This window comes from Triturus cristatus, chromosome 8, assembly GCF_964204655.1.
Source record: "Triturus cristatus chromosome 8, aTriCri1.1, whole genome shotgun sequence".
In the NCBI taxonomy this organism is placed as follows: Eukaryota; Metazoa; Chordata; class Amphibia; order Caudata; family Salamandridae; genus Triturus; species Triturus cristatus.
Window position 1 is genome coordinate 1,060,518,929 of NC_140591.1, and position 22,474 is coordinate 1,060,541,402.

The window sequence follows — 22,474 nt, forward strand, 5'->3', positions numbered from 1 at the left end:
TGTCCCCCCCCCAGGAGTTCGCATATGGACTGGCCTCTGGGCCTTGTATATAGTGTACATTTCAATTCAAATATTATTTTTATGCTGAATAAAGCATTTTTTTTTCATATGCACACTAATGCTTTTCTGGTATTGCTGTTGGTACTGCTGCTCCATGAGTTGGGGTGGTGATAATGTGTTAGGTGTCTGGGAAATGTTGTAGTGTGCTGCTCATGGGGTGGACCCTGATATCTGCGTGCCATCACAAGGTCTCTGCAAATAATCTTTGGTCATGTAAGCTCTTACTGTATGGTGACATTGTCCCAAGGAGTGTTCCTTCCTCTGTGGCACCTGACATCTTCCCTGCAGGGTGTTTCCCAATTGTTGTGCTGACCTGTGTCTACATTTCCTTGGTGTGTGACGGATCCCTTCAACTTTGGCCATGCCTGCTCAGCAATGTCTCCGCCTGCATCATCTGTGCCATCCTTGGTAGTCACTGTACTTGTGTATGGAGTATGTTGCCATGGCTTCATGTGGACATGGTCCCTTTTCCGCACTATGCATGTGTGTACTCCCAGCCTAGCACAAATGCGTTACTTGTTCTGCAGGGTATTTGGGCACCTGACTGACAATTGTGGGCATTGTATCTGTGGGTACTCCACCCTTTTCCTTCCATGGGAGGCAACAACTTGTTGGCTGCCCCAGCACCTGTACATTCCTATCAGTCCTGGAGTGTGCGTGACAGTGTGTGTTCCCTTAGGCTCTTTTAGTTTAGTTGGGTTTAACATGAGTATACAGTCTTGTTGCATGATCTCAGTGTGTGTATTGTGCTGCCACCGCCAGGGGTGGGTATGCATGTGTAATTTGTCATCACACCCACATGTGGTGTGTCATGCAGTGGGGGAAGGACATCCATCCTCATGGGAGTGGGACACTGCTGTCAGTGATGTGTTGTCATGGCACTATCAACATAGTCGCACATTGTGGATGCCTTCATGCACCCATGGAGTTTTGGTCATCGGAGGATGATGTACACACCCCCATGTCTCTGTCCACTGCTGGGAGTCCTCTGCACCCACCCCTCATATGTCTGGGCACTGCTGGGAGTGATAGGCACCCACCCCTCATATGTCTGGGCACTGCTGGGAGTGATAGGCACCCACCCCTCATATGTCTGGGCACTGCTGGGAGTCCTCTGCACCCACCCCTCATATGTCTGGGCACTGCTGGGAGTGATAGGCACCCACCCCTCATATGTCTGGGCACTGCTGGGAGTGATAGGCACCCACCCCTCATATGTCTGAGCACTGCTGGGAGTGATAGGCACCCGCCCCTATGTCTCTGTCCACTGATGTGGATCGTAGCACGACTCCCACCCACCCGCCTGCACCCTTGGTGCAGTACACTGCTCACCTGGGCATACACCCCCCCAATATACTGGTCAGATGCTGCACCAGGCCCTATCCCATCATTCGTGGCGTGTGTATGCCTTGTATCAATGATGTGCTGGTGCCCTAGGGGTACGCGTGATACGCTCCGTACCCACGCTCTGAGAACGTGCGTACGGGTCGTACCACGCGCACCCCTACGTCACCCCAACAATGGCGGTACGGCCCATACCCACGTTCTAAAGGCCTGGGTACGGGCCGTACCACCATTCTTGGGGTGACGTAGGGGTACGCGTGGTGCGACCCGTACCCATACTCTGAAGGCCTGGGTACGGGCCGTACCCCTACGGCACCCCAACATTGGGGGTACGGCCCGTACCCAGGCCTTTAGAGCATGGGTATGGGTCGCACCACGCGTACCCCTACGTCACCCCAAGAATGGTGGTACGGCCCAAACCCAGGCCTTTAGAACGTGGGTACGGGCTGTACCACGCGTACCCCTATGTCATCCCAACAATGGCGGTACGGCCCGTACCCAGGCCTTTAGAACGTGGGTACGGGCCGTACCACGCATACCCCTACGTCACCCCAAGAATGGTGGTACGGCCTGTACCCAGGCCTTTAGAACGTGGGTACGGGCCGTACCGCCATTGTTGGGGTGACGTAGGGGTAGGCGTGGTACGACCCGTACCCATGCTCTTAAGGCGTGGGTACGGTGCGTACCACAATTGTTGTGGTGATGGGACGCGTCCACGTCCACTTCCGTTGTGGCAGGACGCAGGCCTTGGTGGACACGCCCCCACCCCCCGAAGTGACCAGACCCTGGAGGTAAGGTATGTACAGGGCATGTTTACTTGTTAACTTGGGTGGGGGTTATGTTTCCTGCCCCTGCCCCCCACCTTTGCCCCTGGGTGTTGTTCTGACCTTCTGCGGCGTCTGCGTCAGTTCCTGTGCACCAGGTCGTAGGCTATGAGGGCCGGGATGACACGTAGGATGGGGTCCATGGCTGTCCGTCGCATACAGGTGCTCCTTCTTCGCGTCGTCCTCAATTTCCCGGCAGTTTTTGGCTCCCGTAAAAAATGCTACGTGCGGAGTGACATAGGCACGAATCGTACTTGCTGGTTCGTAAAATGCTGCCTGACTCCGTGCGGACGTCACGTACGCGATGTCCCGGATCGGAATTGTGGGTATTTTTTAGCCGGTCGGTGTTTTGAACGACTCGTACGGAAATGGCATTTCTGTACGAATCGTACTTGTGGGTTTGTAAGGTGGTTTTCCCGGGTACGAGTCGGACGGAGAATACGCTCCGTACGACCATTCGTACCCGGGTTTTACAGGATCGGAATCGGCACCTTTGTTTCTGCAAAAAGTGTATTTTTGTGAAATTAATTGATATATTTTGATGCCTTAGGAGAATGTGTGTTGAAAATCTTTTAATGCTGTCTTATTTTTCGTTTTTGGCATTGCTGAATTATTGGTAGATTCTTCATTATCTGCCATGCCCCCTTTGTCTGTCCAATGTGTGTGTGTGTGTGTTTGCAAAAGGCAACTATTTTGTATTTGTTCTCCATGCCAGGTTGCCGGTGCCCATTTTGTGTGGTCAGTGTCCATAGGCCTGCATGTGTTCTTTGTTATCCATGCCTCCTTGCTTGTTGTTGTTTGCCCATGTGGCCGGCGACCATTTGGTGTAGCCAGCCAGTGTGCTTTTGCCATAGGCCTCCATGTGTTCTTTGTTGTCCATGCCTCCTCGCTTGTTGTTGTTTGACCATGTGGAAATGGAAATTTTGTTTAGCCAGCTAGTGTGCTTTTGCCATCGGCCTGAATGTGTTCTTTTTTGCACATGCCTCGTTGCTTGTTCGCGTTTGGACATGTGGCCAGTGGCTATTTTGTGTAGCCAGCCTGTGGGTTAAGTGCTTTCTTCCAGTTTTCAATGCCATTTTCTAGGGACATTGATAGAAGAGGGCTATGCCTTTTTGTATTGTGTTCATTTGTTAGACTTTTTTCCCATTATATCAGTTTAATGTGCTTGAGGATCATTGTAGTATGCATGTACAGTGTTTATATAATATTATATGCATATTTTTAATTTTCCCCTGCACGTCTTTGCTTGAGACACCAGCAATTGGAATGGAATGGAATGAAATTTGCAAAGTGCACTAAACCTGAAGATGTCAAAGGGCTAGTGCAAGTAAACAAACATCTGAGGAAACCAAAGAACTACACTCACAGAAGATAAAAAGCCAGGGTTTAAGTTGGTTATGGAACGCCAAGAAAGAGTTCAGACTCTCAATATGTACAGGCAGAGTGTTCCATAATTTAGCAGCTGCCACCGAAAAGGAGCAGCGACCCACCTGGCTTTGCGGAATCTGGGAGCAGTTACTTCCTGAGAGAGGATGGTCTAAGCTGTCTTTTATGGGTGTATCACTGGAACGCTGTTATAAAATGCACAGGCCCTTGATGGTGAAGAGCCAGATAGAGCATGCACAGAGCTTTAGATATCACCTGCTTTCTGACTTGCAGCCAGTAAAGAGAGTAAAGGCCCACCCTCTCCAAAAGATATTTAGGCACATTCAGGAGCAGGAATGCTGCCTCATTCTACATGACCTGGGGTCTGTACACCCAAAAGCAAACAAGCAGGGGGCAAGGAAAGGCAGCACCACTTGGTTGCCTCTTCCGATCTAACAGTGGTGACCGGATTCAGAAGTCCCCAGTTCCTCAGTGAGTAACGGCAGATTAACCTGCATACCCAAGGGCCAGGGTCCGAACCGACGCCGTGCCCCTGGCAACCACTGCCACCAATGTCCGATCTCAGTGATTGAGCCATTTAGTGTAGTACCCCACCAGTCTTGAGCTGGGCCATCTGTGATGTAGGTCAGCTGCAGCACAGAGATTGCTCAGGGCATGGTGTGCATTACCCACAGGCACTAGGCCTTGGCAGACTCGACCCGCAAGCCTCCTCTGCTACGCATCCCACCTTCTCCTTACCTGGACATTGACACCAGGGCTCAATGCACTGCACTGTCTCCAAATCTGTGACATAGCCAGCAGGAGTCTCAGCCAGGTGATATTTCACAAGCATCGGTACTGCAGTCGCTGCCAAGTCTGCTGGGAAACCTCCCAATGCAGGTGATACAACAGGGCCTCTTTAGGGGAGAAGTTGCAGTGCTCATGCCAAACAAGTTCAGCGCAGCTCAAGGTCCTCACACTCTACAGCATCCAGCCAGTGCAGGGTCCCCTGGGCTGGGATGCAGAGATGCACGGCCCACTATTGGAAATATCCTCTGTGCACCCTTTTGTAGTGGTGGCGAATGGTATGCGATGCAGACCTCCCTACGTTGATGCCCAGGAGCACCTCTACAGTTCATAGCTCCAAGGAGGCACCATGCGGCATTCTCACACAGGTCGGCAAAGTGCTTCCAAGCGACTTGCCAGGCTTCACCACTCGGTAAGGGCGATCGCCAATTCCTGAATGTCTTCTGCCATGCCCCAGCAACTCCACAGCACCTCTGCCTCCCACTCCAGGTCACAGACGCAGGCCCAGTGAGGCCTCTTGGCCCCAGGCACTGCCCTGGCTTTCAAGGTTTTGCCTGCCATGGTGTTGCAAGAAGGGCTCTGTGAAAAGTGATGCATCACTGGTTTTCCCCAGCGATGCTCCTCTTTTCATACATGTAGCCCTGAATCTACATTTTCTAGTCCCCTGGGACTCTTGCTGGTAATTCGGGCTGTTGGGTAGGCCTCGGCAGTGAACTTCACTCTGTTCGTGGAGTTGCGGAGTTGTCTGCATACTGCACTCCGCGGAGCTCGCAGAGTGCAGAAAACTGCGCTTCGCAATGTGCAGCAGAGTTTTTTCCTCCCTCGTGATCGGTAAGTTTGTGAACGAGAGCTGCCACTTGGGTAGAAATTCTACACGAGCGGCAGGAATACCAGCACAAACTGCTGTTCGCACTGCACTCCGCCACTCGCAAAACTTTGTGAACTATGCCTAGGCCTGGGCAAAAATTTCGTTCCGTTCGCGGAAATTGCGATAATTTGACATTTTCACGTTCCGCGGAGAGCGCGAAAATGTCAAAATTTCTGCTTTCCCCAGCTTGGCGATAATTTGTTTCTTGCTCGCGCTGTAAAATAATACATTCTCGCGCGCGCACGATCGCCTTACCTGAATCCCTGCGTTCGCCGACAAGTTTTCTTGATCCGGTCGCGTTCTCCATGAGATGTTGGATTGTTTTTAGCCATTTGCGCTGTCTCGCGACAGTTCGCGCCAGCAGTGATGTCATGCGTCGCGCGATCACGTCTTTCTTCTCGTGATCATGCACCGCGAGACAACTCAAAACAAGATGGCCGCGCCCGCGAGCAACCACATGGGTAAGTTGGAGACCCGCAACCATGCAGAAAATCTCTCGAACATGCGGGAAAAATAATTCTGCATCTTCGCGATATTTCCGCTTGTTTGTGATAATTTTAAACATTTTTGCGATAATTTGCGAAAGTGGATTTCGCAAATTCCGCCCACCCCTAACTATGCCAAGGCCTGCTGTTGGGGAGTTTGGGGGGGGGGTTGTTGATCGGTGCTGCACTTGCCCTTGGCTGCCCCATTTGGCATTCCATTGCTTTTATTTCATTTTCTTCATTGGAGTTGGACTTATAGTCTGTTTTTGACTCTAGAGGCAAAACAAGTGATGTTGGGCAGACTAACGTGAGTTATTTTTGCTGCTAATTGGCCTTTTGTCACTTTTCTCTTGCTAACGTCAACATTTTTATCACCTTGACGCTAGAGTCTGTGGCAGTTTTCACCGCGGCTAGCTGATACTATTTCCATGTAGTGATGTATTATAAATACATCGTTAACAGGACGATAGTTTTTGGCGATAGGCCGTGTTAAGAAAACTGCCTCTAACTAACACTAACACTAATTAGTGGCAGTTCTTGTAAATATACCCCGTAGTTAGTTAGTAGGTATCGCTTTACAAATAGAAATACAATTAACAGTTAAAAAAGCACAGTATTAAAAAGGGGTCTTTCACAATTGATTGGATTAATGTTTTTCTCCAGTGTTATAGCATAAATGAGTAACTTCTCTGTTACTACCATCTGAACAACACTAAACAAAAATATTGTTTGATTATCTATGCATGTTAAAGTACATATTTTTAATAGTAATGCAGTGTTTTATGTTAAGAAAGGAAATTACCTGTATAATTAAGAAAGTAGCAATAGTATTGAGTCACTATACTTACCTAAATAATGTCACTTATGTTCAGTAACCTTCTCTTTTCCTCTTTGTTGCTATATATTACTACCATCACATGTAAGTTAAAAAGTTGGGATAGTACCAGCTCTTTATTATAATGATTCTGAAAATACTTCTAATAAGAACTTACATGTTTCTTCTTTTCGTTTTGTCATTTATTCCCAAACTATAGGTCACCTGGACTAACTATAAAATGAGAACACAACGCACACAAAAGAGAACAAAAAATCTGTTGCAAGTCCCAAAAAAAACCACTACAGGCTTTGGGGAGGACAGCAATGAGCTTTGACAAGCTCATGGTGGATATTTAAGTCACTCTCCCCGGCAACAGTAATGCGAATATTTGGTCGTTCTTTGAGTACAATGAACTCACTACCAATATGAGACAAGCAAACGATGAAGATTATGCAAGTATTCTGAAAGATATCAGAATTGGACTACTCACAGAAGTTGGCAAAAAAGCATTACAGAGTAGGATGCTACATAATTTATTTCCAAATGAAGAAATAATTGCAGAGAAAATATACAAGAACATTGCTGAAAAAAATACTGTAATCTGCTTAATGCCAACACTACGTGAGTGCTCAATATTCAATGAGGAACTTTTGAAATTGGAAAAGGAAGAGATTAAGAAAATGGAAGCAGAGGACAAAATTCAGTATGAAAGAATTACTATTACATTAACAGGCAAACTGAAAAATAAATTGGATTCACTAGAGAAGAACATTTCCAAAACAGCTGGATTAGAAAAAAATCGATATGTTTGCATGAATTGTCGAGTGATTTTAAGGAGAAATTTGGATGTAGAAAAAGGTTTAGTGAATGGAGCTATGGGAAGAGTTGTGGGTTTTATTAATTATCAGAAAAAAGATGGAATTGAATGTTTAAAAATAAAATTTGATCAGATAGAAGAAGTTAAAGACATTTGTCGTTGTTCAGTTCGTTTCATGCTTGTGAAAGACTTATATGTGCGTAGAAAACAGTTTCCATTTTCTCTAGCATATGCTGTAACTATTCACAAGTCTCAAGGATTGACTGTAGATAGTGCTTTTGTAAACATTGGTTCTACTGTGTTCAAAGAAGGTATGGCATATGTTGCTCTGTCACGAGTAAAAACATTATCTGGTTTATTCATGATAGACTTTGATGACTCAAAAGTTAGTGCTGATACAAACTGTGTAAAGGAGTATAATAGATTAAGAAGAACCTATACTCCTCATTTAGGTCAGTATCCTGTGATTGAAAAACATGTTGTTTCTCGGAAAAGGAGAATTGAAAATATCTGTAATGTGGATGAACAGAACAAAAAAACAAGGACAGTGATGTGATAGCAAGGAAAAAGAAAAAGGACAGTGTTGAAGAGGTTGTTGGTTGCCATTTTGAAAATAGCTCTGGTGTCAACTGCTATGCAAATGTAGTGCTGAATGTTGTATTTTATCTTGAAAAGTTGCAAGAACAGATAATATTAAATCATGGAAAAAGATTGTGTTCTCTGCTGAGTCTCCTTTATGAGAAGCTGAGTAATGATAAAAGTAAAATAGAAAGTGCTAGAAATCTTTTAGATGTATGTTCTGGATCTACACAGTTTAAAGAAAATGTCCAGCAAGATGCACAGGAATTCTTAATATATATTTTGAGCGTACTTGAAGATGAAGGAGTAGAAGTAGAAAACTTATTTGGTGTCTCTTACAAATGGGAACATTGCTGTGAAAACTGTATGAACACATGCAGTAGTAATGTTGATTCCGAAAGGTTCATATTTTTACCACTACCACAAAGTAAATCAGTAACTTTTAGTAAATTAGTTAAAGATGCCAATCACAACATGGAATGTTCTGAATGTAAATCTGACATGTTTTCCACGTTATTTTTACAGAAATATGGTCAGTATGTAATTTTAATGATGCAACGTTGTAGAGCTGATGGTTCAAAATTGGATACTTTAATAAAGAAGTTTATAGGACAACAATTATCAATTTCTGGAAAAACTTTTGTTACAGTTGGAATAATTTTTCATGAAGGACCTACTGTAACTTCTGGACATTACACAGTTTATCTTAAATCTGAAAAAGGCTGGACACTGTGTAATGATTCCCAATTGATTTTCAAGCAACGTTTGCCTTATGATTTACCCAATTCTTACTTAATTTTTCTGAAACCTAAATTTTGAAAACTAAAAACTGCATCTGAAGAAAGCATTTTTTGAAATTTTAAAGGATTATAATTGAAGATATCACTTAAAAAGGATTTTGAAATTACTATTTGGCCTAAAGGAAAAGTAATAAAAACAATTGTGGACTCCTTTGACAGAAATTATTTTGGCATGTGTGCTTTTGCGACAAGGTTTAAAGACGGTTTATCTAGAAAATTTGTATTCATCTAGAATAGTATTTGTAATATATATGTAATATTTCTAACAAGTTATATTTTAGTGAGGATAGTTTTTGGGCTTTTTTTAAACAATCTTTCAGATTGTTTTTTTTTTGCCCGCTGTTAAATGATGAATACAATTGTTTTCACTATTTTAAGTGAAAATTAAAAAATTCTGAAAACAGCAAAAAAATGTAAAAAATGTAATGCTTTTTGAAATATATGATTGAATATTAATACTTTTTTCTTTTTTGCAGAACTAGAAAGAAAAATTAAAAAACGAAATTCTGTTCCCTTGCAAATTACTAAATTTTTTTTTTTTCAAAATAAGGTTTTTTTTTAAAAAAAAATAAGTGAAAAATATTTGTATTTCTCAATCCTCCCTTTTCATGCTTCCATTTCTTCACCTCTTTTTGTACATTACATTTAAAAAAAAAAAAAAAAACATTTTTAAAAACATGCTAGGGGGTTTAGTTTTTAAGTGGCTCTTAAAAGAGCCCTTGAGTTAATGTAGGGAAACAGGAAGAGAAAAACGAAAAAAATGAAAAAACATCTATGGCCTACTGCACTCATGCGCATCAAATTTTCTCTGAATGAGATCAAGACTGGTCTCACCCACAGAAATAAGTCGACCGCAATCGGTGCAGCGTGTGGACAACCTCGCCAAACAAGGTGGTCCAATAAGAGGTGTGGAAGAAGGCAAAGGCACCACTGCAGAAGAAGTGCTCGCCTGAGCTGCCGAAGATGTGCTCGGCTGAGCTGCTGCAGATGTCGTCGGCTGAGCAGGTGGAGGGTTTGCTCCAGAAGCTCGACGAAAAGATACTGGATGCATTGCCTCAACATGCCTCGTCATTGTGTGTATGCTAAAAGAATACTTCTTGTTAGCATTCCCACGTGATAAGACTTTTTGACACAATGTAAAAGTAAGTTTCGGTGCATTTACCTTTTTTTGTCTCTCTGGGAAAGTAAAAAACTGCCATATAAAGCTGTCTTTCTGCTTCCTGTTCCTCTGCCTCTCAAGAGTGTCCTGGTCAGTGTCTGAAGATGGTTGCTGTTCAGCCATTGTCTCTCAACAACAGAATAGCTCCTTCTCCAAAGGAATCAGAACTAATAATGAGGGGAGTAGGTGTGGTTTGGGAAGAATCTGGAACTGAAAGTACTTCAAATCAATCAAAAGTGATGATTCTTGATCACATGACTTGCCATGAGTGGATTGGGTGTGGTGTTGAAACAATCAGAAACTGAAAGTAATGTTAACCAATTAGAAGTGTTGTTTTATTCAGCATATAACCCGAGGTGCGCGCACTGCGCAAGCTCCGAGCGCGCACCCTGTGATTACGCATGCGCAAACGCGTAGGAGCGCATGTGCATACGTCATATGCGCGTATGTAACGCGCATACGTTGCACACGCGTATACGCGAACGTAAACACGCGTAATTTAAGCGTATGCAGAAGTGAACCGCGTGGAGCGCGTACGACGTACGTACGCATGCGTACTGGGTGCGCGCTCACAGCGCGCACTAAAACGTATGTATGCATACGTAAATAACGTACGACGGTATTCATAAAAAACTTACGAAAACGTACTAGGTGCGCGCTCTGAGCGCGCACCCCAAGAATTTATATAAAAAAAAAAAGGGGAAAAATTAATTGCAAAAATTAAATAAACTGATCAACTTTATCCTAATTGAAAGCTAAAAAAAAGAGCAAAAAAAAATAAAACGATACAGAAAATATATACATAGGAATTTTTTTTTTATTAAAAAAAAAATATATAGTTTAATAATTCAAAAATTAGCATTTAAAAAACCATTCAAATTCACTGAAAAAACCATAGGTTTCACACACGTTATAGTTAGGAATTAGCATTTAAAAAACCTTGCAAATTCACTGAAAAAACCATAGGTTTCACACACGTTATAGTTAGCTGGACATTTCCCTCGTAAAAAACCAATGAAATTCCCCCGTTATAGTTAGTACAGCTAACTATAACTCGCGCGACCGCAATCCACTGCTGATGACGTCGCATATTACATCACTCATGACATGGTCAGTGACATCACTCATGACATCACTGATGACATCTCAAATGACATCACTGATGACATCACTGATGACATCATCCAGTGAATGTGTGTTTTTCTGAAAATTAAATATGTTTTATATATGTATATCTCAAGGTCGATGGAAGAATAAATGGGTATATAAGTGTCTAAATGGATGATTTGTTTTGGAAAAATTGATTGTGTAACTGACTGATTAAGTGTATCATAGTGAATACATGGCTTACTGAGTAATGTTTAAATATGAAAATATCTGTATCAGTCTCTCACTTTGTGTATAAGTGGCTGCATGGGTTGGTGAGTAGCTACATGGGTGTCTATATAGGTTATTTGTTGTTTTTTTGAGTATCAGTCTGAGTGTCTGCATGGTTCGGTGGGGGGTATTACGTAGTGCATAGGTGCATGAATGAGTGATTCACTCTTTGTATGTGTTGAAGACAGCATGTGTGCAGGACTGTATGGGTGGATGAGTGTGTGTATGGGTGTGTTAGTGAGTGAATGACTGTCTCAATAGGGTCTTTATGAGTAACTACATATCTATTAAACAAGTATATGTGACTATTGGTGTATATAAGTGAGTATATGTGAGAGTGAGAGATTGAAAGAGTTCCTGTATGAATAAGTATGTGTTTCTATAAGTGACTGTTTATAAGACTAAGTATGTGTAAGTTTCCGTAGAAGTAAGTGTGGTGGTGTGTGTATAACTGTATATGCAAATAAATGTATGTTTGTTTCTTTATTAGCATGAGTGACTATGTGTGAGTTACTCTATGGATGAGTGGCATTGTGTAACAGGATGTATAGGTGTATGAGTACATATGATGAGTGAGTACATGTATGAGTGACTGTATAGGACTGTTGGTGAATGAGTGGATGTGTATATGGATCTTAGAATTACTGAAGAGGTTGTTGTAACTGGTATTGGTATGTCCATTTTTGAATGTGTGTATCAACGGTTATATTAGGGGAAGAGGAGGTCTGCCACTCTATCACAAGGATGATGTCATCAGTGATGTCATCAGTGATGTCATTTGAGATGTCATCAGTGATGTCATGAGTGATGTCAGTGACCATGTCATGAGTGATGTAATATGTGACGTCATCAGTAGTGCATTGCGGGCGCGCGAGTTATAGTTAGCTGAACTAACTATAACGGGGGAATTTCATTGTTTTTTTACGAGTGAAATGTCCAGCTAACTATAACATGTGTGAAACCTATGGTTTTTTCACTGAATTTGCAAGGTTTTTTAAATGCTAATTCCTAACTATAACGTGTGTGAAACCTTTGGTTTTTTCATTGAATTTCTAAGGTTTTTTAAATGCTAATTCCTAACTATAACGTGTGTGAAACCCATGGTTTTTTCAGTAAATTTGCAAGGTTTTTTAAATGCTAAGGGCCTCATGTAGGTGGGCTTGCATTTACCACTTCATAAATACCGAATCATACCGATTCGGTATTTATGAAGTGGTAAATGCTATGTAGGTAATGAGTCGGTAAATATTACCGATTCGGTAAAATTCGGTAATTACCGAATCGGTATTTACCGATTCGGTAATGAGGCATACCTTCCCATTGATGGGAAGGTATGCCTCATTACCGAATCGGTAAATACCGATTCGGTAATGGGGGGAACACATGCAAGGGTGGCAGGGTGTCACATTGACACCCTGTTGCACCCCTGATTCGGCCATGTGTGCACATGTGGCACACATACATGCCCTAAGGGCATGTATGTCTGCCACATTGCACACTTCTAAGCGCTTTAAAATGCTTAAACACATCCATTCATTATTTACCACCAACTATTAGTTGGTGGTAAATACCGACTCCTAAAAACACCCACACACTCCCCCTACATCTCATTTCTGTATTCGGAATTTACCGAATCGGTAAAATTACCGATTCGGTAATTTTACCGATTCGGTAAATTACCGAATACAGAAATGAGCCCCCTACATCTCAAAAGCCAAAATACCGGTCGGTAACGGTATAATTACCGAAAATCGGCCGTTACCGACCGGTATTTGGCTACCTACATGAGGCCCTAATTCTTTTATTTACCTTTTTTTTTTTTTTTTTCAATTTTTTTAACATATTTTTATTTTAATTTTCTATCCTTTTTTAAAGACTATGGTTACATTTTAAAAATTCTACAATATATTTTTTATTTTTACCAGTTTTTTAAACTAAACAGGTAAGATTTATTAGTATAACATAGTGGGGTTTTTTTCCCCTTTTTTTTTTTTCTATTTTTTTAACGTGCGCTTACGGTAAGCGCACGTCTTGTTTTTATAACGTTAGATTTCTACGCTGTTTGCGTTCAGTTACGCAATTTGCGTAGACGTACGTCACAAGCGCAGCGCGTAATGCGTACGCTGCACGCGCATGTTACGCGGAAGTGAAGGGGCGTGCCTGTTTTGCGCATGCGCGCGTGCACGTGTGTTTTTTACGCGCATGCGTACTTTTGCCGTAAGCGCTCCGTAAGCGCACCGTAAGCGTAACGTACGCGCACGGTAGGTCATGTGATCAAGAAACAAAACTTTTGATTGGTTTAAAGTACTTTCAGTTCTAGAACTCTCCTACACCACACCCATTCCCCTCATTTCTGCTTGTGATCCCTTAGGAGAAGGAGCTGAGTTGTCTTTGTGATACGATGGCAGAACAGCAGACCTCTTCTGAGAGTGAGGCTAGCAGCACTACCTTGAGGCAGAGAAGGAGGAAACAAAAGAGCTCTTTCATATGGGAGTATTTTCCTTTTCCAGAGGGCCAGCAAAAGGTAAATGCACCCTTAGTGACTTGTAAGCTTTGTGGCCGTGTACTTTCAAGAGGGAATCCCAACAAGAAGTATTCCTTCGGGAATCACACCATGTTGAGACACCTTCATGATGTACACGGTAGGACATATGCTCGACATACTGAAGGTTACCCTTCAGTAAGTCAACCAAGCACATCCACAGCAGCTCAGCCTGGTCCATCATCTGCAGTGCCGAGTCCATCTTCGGCAGGTCAGCTGAGCCCTTCATCTGTGGGGGGAGCATCTCCTTTTTCTAGTCGTCTGGAAATCAACCATCGGTTTTCGAGGGTTTTAGTTCGGTGCGCCACTTGTCATGATCTAATTTGTCATAGGGAGACCAGTGTTGCCCTAGTGAACAATTTAATAGATCAGCACATTTGTCGTAGAGACTAATATTCCCTCTCTTTCTTTCCTCTGTCCCTGCATGAACACAACGGCTCTTTTAAGAGCCAACCTTACCTTTCAACTTTTTTTATATATTTTTTTAAACTTTTTTTTATTTTATTTTTTACCGTACGCGTACAGTACGCGTAATTTTTTTTTTTTTTTTTTTAAAACACTAAAAATCAAAATTCACATTACAAGGTCCTTGAGAGACTACAATGAAAAACTGAAAATGTGAATGTGGAGAAGTGGAAAAAAGGGACCATGAAATTTTTGACTTACCATACCCACTCAAAAAATTATTTATCAATTTAAATTTAATTTTAATTGCTTAAAAAATGGTTCAAGTTTTCAAAAATTTTCTATCTCAATCTGAAAAAAAAGAAAAAAGTATTAATATTTAATAAAACATTTTATAATACAGTACACATATTTACATATTTTCCACAAAAAAAAATTGCCTTTTTTTTGCTGTTTTCAGAATATATTGCATTTCACTATAAATTGTGAAAGCAATTGCATTCATCATTTAACAGCGGGCAAAAAAAAAATTACAATCTCAAAGATTGTTTTAAAAAAGCCCAGAATCTCTTTTTGCATAAACATAACTTTATAGAAATGCATAATATTCTTAAAAAATATCATCTAATATCAATACTTATTTCTTTAAAATACCGTCTGACAATTTTGTTTCAGAAGTATAATCCCAAAAATATTATATCTCAAATAACTCCACAATACATGTGGTTCCATTTCCTTTAGGCCAAAAAGTAATTTTAAAATTCTTTTTTAATTAAATTTCCAATGTTAATTTATAATGCAAATGTAAAATCACCAGAGCAATACCAAACAGCTTTCTCTGACCAGCAACATGTGTAACCTGGGTGACTGACTACACTCCAGCAAGGGCAACCAGCGTTAGTGATGCTGAATATATTTGCATTACTAAGTGCAACCTCAAACCCCACTCGGATGTGAATACTGTGCATGATTCCACAGGATAAGCAGCTGGGTGTGTGCTAAGAGTCTGCTTCTGCACAAAAAAATGGCTCCCCCTTTCCATCTAATGCAAATGTAAAATCACCAGAGCAATACCAAACAGCTTTCTCTGACCAGCAACATGTGTAACCTGGGTGACTGACTACACTCCAGCAAGGGCAACCAGCGTTAGTGATGCTGAATATATTTGCATTACTAAGTGCAACCTCAAACCCCACTCGGATGTGAATACTGTGCATGATTCCACAGGATAAGCAGCTGGGTGTGTGCTAAGAGTCTGCTTCTGCATAAAAAAATAGCTCCCCCTTTCCATCTATTGCAAATGTAAAATCACCAGAGCAATACCAAACACCTTTCTGAGACCAGCAACATGTGTAACCTGGGTGACTGACTACACTCCACCAAGGGCAACCAGCCTTACTGATGCTGAATGTATTTGCATTACTGACTGAAACCTCAAACCCCACTCGGTTGTCATTACTATGCATGATTCCACAGGATAAGCAGCTGGCTGTGTGCTAAGAGTCTGCTTCTGCACAAAAAAATGGCTCCCCCTTTACATCTAATGCAAATGTAAATTCACCAAAGCAATACGCAATAAATCTCTGCCTGTAATTCCTATTTGCACACAGAGTCATGTTTTCATATTAGTCACAAAACGAAATTTCTTTGCCAATTTGAAAGCACACTTACTACTCTTTTTTTTGGCAAGTGATAAACACTTTTACAGACTGACACATTTTGAATCCACTTTTCAGATTCTTAAAAAAGCACATGTCCAAACTGCTTTTTCAGACCAGCACCATGTGTAACCTGGGTGACTGACTACACTCCAGCAAGGGCAACCAGCCTTAGTGATGCTGAATGTATTTGCATTACTGACTGAAACCTCAAACCCCACTCGGTTGTGAATACTGTGCATGATTCCACAGGATAAGCAGCTGGGTGTGTGCTAAGAGTCTGCTTCTGCACAAAAAAATGGCTCCCCCTTTCCATCTAATGCAAATGTAAAATCACCAGAGCAATACCAAACAGCTTTCTCTGACCAGCAACATGTGTAACCTGGGTGACTGACTACACTCCACCAAGGGCAACCAGCGTTAGTGATGCTGAATATATTTGCATTACTAAGTGCAACCTCAAACCCCACTCGGATGTGAATACTGTGCATGATTCCACAGGATAAGCAGCTGGGTGTGTGCTAAGAGTCTGCTTCTGCATAAAAAAATAGCTCCCCCTTTCCATCTATTGCAAATGTAAAATCACCAGAGCAATACCAAACACCTTTCTGAGACCAGCAACATGTGTAACCTGGGTGACTGACTACACTCCAGCAAGGGCAACCAGCCTTACTGATGCTGAATGTATTTGCATTACTGACTGAAACCTCAAACCCCACTCGGTTGTCATTACTATGCATGATTCCACAGGATAAGCAGCTGGCTGTGTGCTAAGAGTCTGCTTCTGCACACAAAAAAATGGCTCCCCCTTTACATCTAATGCAAATGTAAATTCACCAAAGCAATACGCAATAAATCTCTGCCTGTAATTCCTATTTGCACACAGAGTCATGTTTTCATATTAGTCACAAAACGAAATTTCTTTGCCAATTTGAAAGCACACTTACTACTCTTTTTTTGGCAAGTGATAAACACTTTTACAGACTGACACATTTTGAATCCACTTTTCAGATTCTTAAAAAAGCACATGTCCAAACTGCTTTTTCAGACCAGCACCATGTGTAACCTGGGTGACTGACTACACTCCAGCAAGGGCAACCAGCCTTAGTGATGCTGAATGTATTTGCTTTACTGACTGAAACCTCAAACCCCACTCGGTTGTGAATACTGTCCATGATTCCACAGGATAACCAGCTGGCTGTGTGCTAAGAGTCTGCTTCTGCAGAAAAAAATACCTCCCCCCTTTCCATCTAATGCAAATGTAAAATCACCAGATCAATACCAAACAGCTTTCTGAGACCAGCAACATGTGTAACCTGGGTGACTCACTACACTCCAGCAAGGGCAACCAGCCTTACTGATGCTGAATGTATTTGCATTACTGAGTGCAACCTCAAACCCTTAAAGTATTCCTTATTTTTACCAGTACACCTTAATTTATCGTGAAAACATAGTCCATATTATTTTACATGTTCCTCACATTTAAATATCTCCCAAAACACAAAATGATAAACACAACTTCAACAAAAGGAATTCCAATTCTATTATTCATTTCTTAATTTACCATATACATCCCCTCTCAAACTCTAAACTCACCTTTAAAATTAGTTAATTGTAAACGAAATGTGGCACTCAAACAGCAGATTATCAGAGCCAGGATCTCTGTTCTGTACACCTCTCTCCTTTCAGCAGAACCAGATAATGACAAACTTTCCCTCTCTTTTTCCACACATATACATGTTAATTTCAAATCTCAGTGCTTCCCCCTTTTTTTCAAATGTAATCACACATTTCTATTGGTTGAAAACCAACCCTTTTCCAAAAGTACCCTTCCCCCAACTTGACTTCTGCCTAGTACCCTTCCCCCAACTTGACTTCTGCCTGCTAACATAGCAACAGCTCATGGAACACTGCTGTGTGGAGTTAGGTCAGAAGTTCGCCACACAATGTTTCATTTCCAAAGAGCAGGAGTGCTTGACTTTTCAAACCTAACAGCAAATCCATAGTACTGTTCTTTGGTAACACATTTTTCTGTACCAATACAAAACATGCTTCTATAAATTTACACATACAGCCTAGTTTTTATTCTAGAATGGTATGAAACAGCCAATCAGTTCTTTTTTTTATAAAAAAAAATATGTATGCCTCCATTTCCAAACTGTCTTTCATTTCTTTTTACCATTCTACTGAATTACACCTCCTGAGTGCATCCAGTTCTCCTTTGAAGATGTTCACAGTGTGGATTGTAGGGCACAGCTATGTCTTCTGGAGTGAAAAGTATGCAGAGAAAACAGGTATGGTGAGAGACCTTGCTTTGCCAAATGTAGACATTAAATGGATTCGTCAGAGAGGGTTAAAGTGGCACCAATTGATGCCATTGGTGAAATCCTTCATGCAAATCCAACACCCTGACCTCATAATAGTGCACTGTGGTGGCAATGACCTAGGCACTTTGACTGGGGTAGGTCTGGAAATGCTTATGAAGGACACCTTTGCACAACTGTTTTCACTTTTCCCTAAAACTGCCTTTGTGTTTTCTAACATATGCCAAAGGCAAAAATGGAACTGGTCCAATCATTTTTGTCCACAGATTGACAAAGCAAGAAAGCACGTCAACAAATCTGTTTCTGCTTTCCTCCGTGACTATGGTATGGGTTCCATTTACCACAACAACTTGCGTTACGACATGCAAGACATTTATAGAGGAGATGGTGTACACTTCACTGATGAAGGGAACAGAGTCTTTCTCTTGAACCTTAGACTCTGCATCGGTACTTACTTGTAGGTACCACTAAAAAAACACTTAATAAACACAACGGCTCTTTTTAGAGCCCCCTAATATCTAAACACTTAAATCTGCATTTCATTTCTTTTTTTATTTTTTTTTTCTACCGTACGCGTACGGTAAGCTTACCGTACGCGTACCCCGCGATTTTTAAAAAAATTAATAAATGTTTTTTTTGTACTTTTCTGTCCTTCTTTGACCCCCTTTCAAATGTTAGGGGGTCTGTAACTCTCTTCCTTGCCCCCTTTTCAAGTTATCTCCCTTTTTTTTCTGACTGAAACACACGAAATGGCGGCCGCCGCTTCCTGGTTTCGACTGATTCGAATGTTTACTAAGATCTAAGAGCCAATCAGAATCGCGCTCGCGCACGTCACCGTACGCGTACGGTAAGCGCACCGTAAGCGCACCGTAAGCTGGCTCAGATATATATATTGATTTAAAGGCTATTTTCTCAGAATCTACTGAACAGATTTACACCAAACCTACAAAAGGCACTTCCTTGACCTGAGGACTACCTCTCTGCCAAATTTCAAGTAATTCTGTTAAGCCGTTCGGGCTGTAGCTGTGTCTAAAGGTCCTATGGAAAAATGCATGGGAAAAACGCGTTTTGGGACCCCCCTTTTATCTCAGCCCCCGCTTGATGAATCCCCCCGAGACTTTCAGGGTAGGAGCGGAGCGTAGCGCCCCACCTATTTTGAAAAAATCGCGAGGATTCGTCGACCGGCGCCAAAGTTATTCCAAATAGAATGTTGCGGATTTCCTATGGTAAGAGGGTCCTAACTATAACTACCTACTGGCGACCGCCAGTAGGTAATATATATATATATATATATATATATATATATATATATATATATATATACATATATATATATATATATGTATATATATATATATATATATATATGTAACCAACTGGCGGTCACCAGTAGGTAGTTATAGTTAGGACCTAGTTACCATAGGAAAATCGTAACATGCTCTTCCCAATAACTTTGGCGCCAGATGACAAATCTTCGTGAAATTTTCAAAACTGGTGGGTCGCTCCGGTCAGCTCCTATCCTGAAAGTTTCGGGGTGATTCATCAAGCGGGGGCTGAGAAAAAATAGGGTCCCAAAACGCATTTTCTCTTTGTTATTTCCCATAGGAAAATTTGGAACAGGCTACAGCCCAAACTGCTTAATTGAATTACACCAAATTTTGCAAAAAGGTAGCCCTTGGCTCGGAAAGAGACCCTTTTTTAAATGGTCTAAATCCGTTCAGTAGTTCCTGAGAAAATCAAAAAATCAATTTCCCATAGGAAAGTTTAGACACGGTTATAGCAAAAACTGCTGAACGGAATTACACCAAATTTGGCAAAATGATACTGCTTTGCTCAGAAAGCGACCTTCTAAAAGATGGTGCAAATCTTTTTTTGAGAAATAAAAAAATTAATATAGTGATATCTATTGACGCGGAGGATCTGTGCACCCTCCCGATCACGAGCTTCATGCTAATTGGCTGTCAACACTCCAAACCAGGAAGTGTTGGCAGCCATCTTGTGCCTCGGTAGAACCGAGGCATAAGAAAAGAGAAAAACAAAGGTGCAAAACAAGAAAGGGGGGCAGGGTAGAAACACCTTGACCCACTAGGCCTGCTCAGGGGGTTCGTCAAGAACTCCCAGGGCCAAAAAAAGCTTTTAAAAAAAAAAAAAATCGGCGAGATTCACGCACCCACACGAATTTCGGCCCAAAAAATAATAATTTAATTAATTTTAATTAAAGCCCCCGGGTGGGCCAGGTGCCGGGGGCATGCGAAAAAATGTGTGGGGGGCCCAACACCCCCACACTGCCCCAGGGGCCGCCTCCGCCCCGGGGCTTTCTATAATTATTTGCAGGGAGCACACGGCCCCCCGCAGCCCCGGGGACTGCCACCCCCCCGGGATTTATTTCTTTATGTGTGGGGGGCCTCCAATGTCCCCCCAAGCCCTGGGGCCCACCACCCTCTGGGGGCTTTTATTAATTATGTTGTGGGGGGCTTACAGCCCTCCCGCTGCCCCGGGGACCGCCACCCCCAGGGCATTTAAAAAAAAACATATACCTGTGTGGGGGGCTCAAGCCCCCCACACGCCCCGGGGACCACCACCTCCCCGGGGTTTTGCCAATATAATGGGAGGGGTGCCGTGCTGCCCCCTCCTGGAGCCTGTGATGGCCCTGGGACCGCCACCCCCCAGGGCCAGCTACTGCAGTGTCCCGGGGTGCCCACCCCCGGGACACTGCTGTTTGCTATGGCAGGGCGGGAGCCTCGCGGCTCCCGCCCTGTCATAGCAAACTCTGGTTTGGTTTTTTGAAGAGAGAGTAGGGAACGCAATGATGTGGCCAGGCCCCGGGAAATGTGGTCCCCGGGGCCAGAAATGGCCTCATGAGGGAGGCAACGCAGCCCCCCTCCAAAATAAAATTTAAAAAAACAAAACCACTGTCTATGCCCCGGGGATGGGTTCCCCGGGGCCAAATATGGCCTTGGGAGAGAGGCCACGTGGCCCCCTTCCGTTTAAAAAATAAAAAACAAAAAGAGGTCGGGCCCTGGGGGATGGGGTCCCCAGGGTCCATAAAATAGAAAAGGAAGGGGTGCCATACAGCTCCCCTTCTTAAAAAATGAAAACACACGACCATGCCAGAGGCCCCGCCCACTCCAGCAACACTCTGCAAACGCGCCCTGTGGCGCATTTTAAGTTGAGGAATTAATTACCCTTCAATACTGGGGGTGCCTGGGGCCAACTGGCCCACCAGGAACCTCCAGTAAGTGCCACAGGGCTGTGTTGCAGAGAGGTGGTCCAGGCCACGCCCCTTTTTACACCTCTCTGCAACGCAGCTCTGTGGCGCTTATTGGAGGTACCTGGTGGTCTAGTTGGACCCCAGGGACATTTAGGATTCAAGGGGACTTAATCCTCTAACTTAAAACACTCCACAGGGCACGTTTGCACAGTGGTGAAGGGAGGGGGCAGGCCTGATGTGACATGTCTGCAAACAGGGCCTGTGGCACGTTTTAAGGTGGGGAATTAATTCCCCTTCAATCCTGAGGGTCCCTGTGGGCCAACAAGCCCACCAGGTACCGCCAGTAAACGCCACAGGGCTGCGTTGCAGAGAGGTGTGAAAAGGCCCATGGTCTCAGACCACCTCTCTGCAATGCAGCCCTGTGGCGCTAACTGGAGTTACCTGGTGGGCTAGTTGGCCCCAGGGTCCCCCAGGATTGAAGGGGACTTAATCCCCCAATTTAAAACGAGCCACGGGACGCGTTTGCACTGAGGTGACATGTGTGTAAACAGACCCTGTGGTGAGTTTTAAGTTGCGGAATTAATTCCTCTTCAATCCTGAGTGTCCCTGGGGGGCTACTAGGCCACCAGGTACCTCCAGTAAGCGTCACAGGGCTGCGTTGTAGAGAGGTGGTCCAGGCCAGGCCCCTTTTTATACCTCTCTGCAATGTAGCTCTGTGGCACTTACTGGAGGTACCTGGTGAGCTAGCTGGACCTCTAGGGGCCCTCAGGATTTAAGGGGACTTAATCCCTCAAATTAAGACGCGCCATGGGGCGCGTTTGCACAGTGGTGAAGGAAGGGGGCAGGGCCTGAAGTGACATGTGTGCAAACAGGCCCTGTGGCGCGTTTTAAGTTGGGGAATTAATTCCCTTTCAATTTTGAGGGCCCCTGGGGGCCAAATAGCCCACCAGGTACCTCCAGTAAGCACCAGAGGCCTGCGGTGCAGAGAGGTGGTCCAGGCCATGCCCCTTTTTACACCTCTCTGCAACGCAG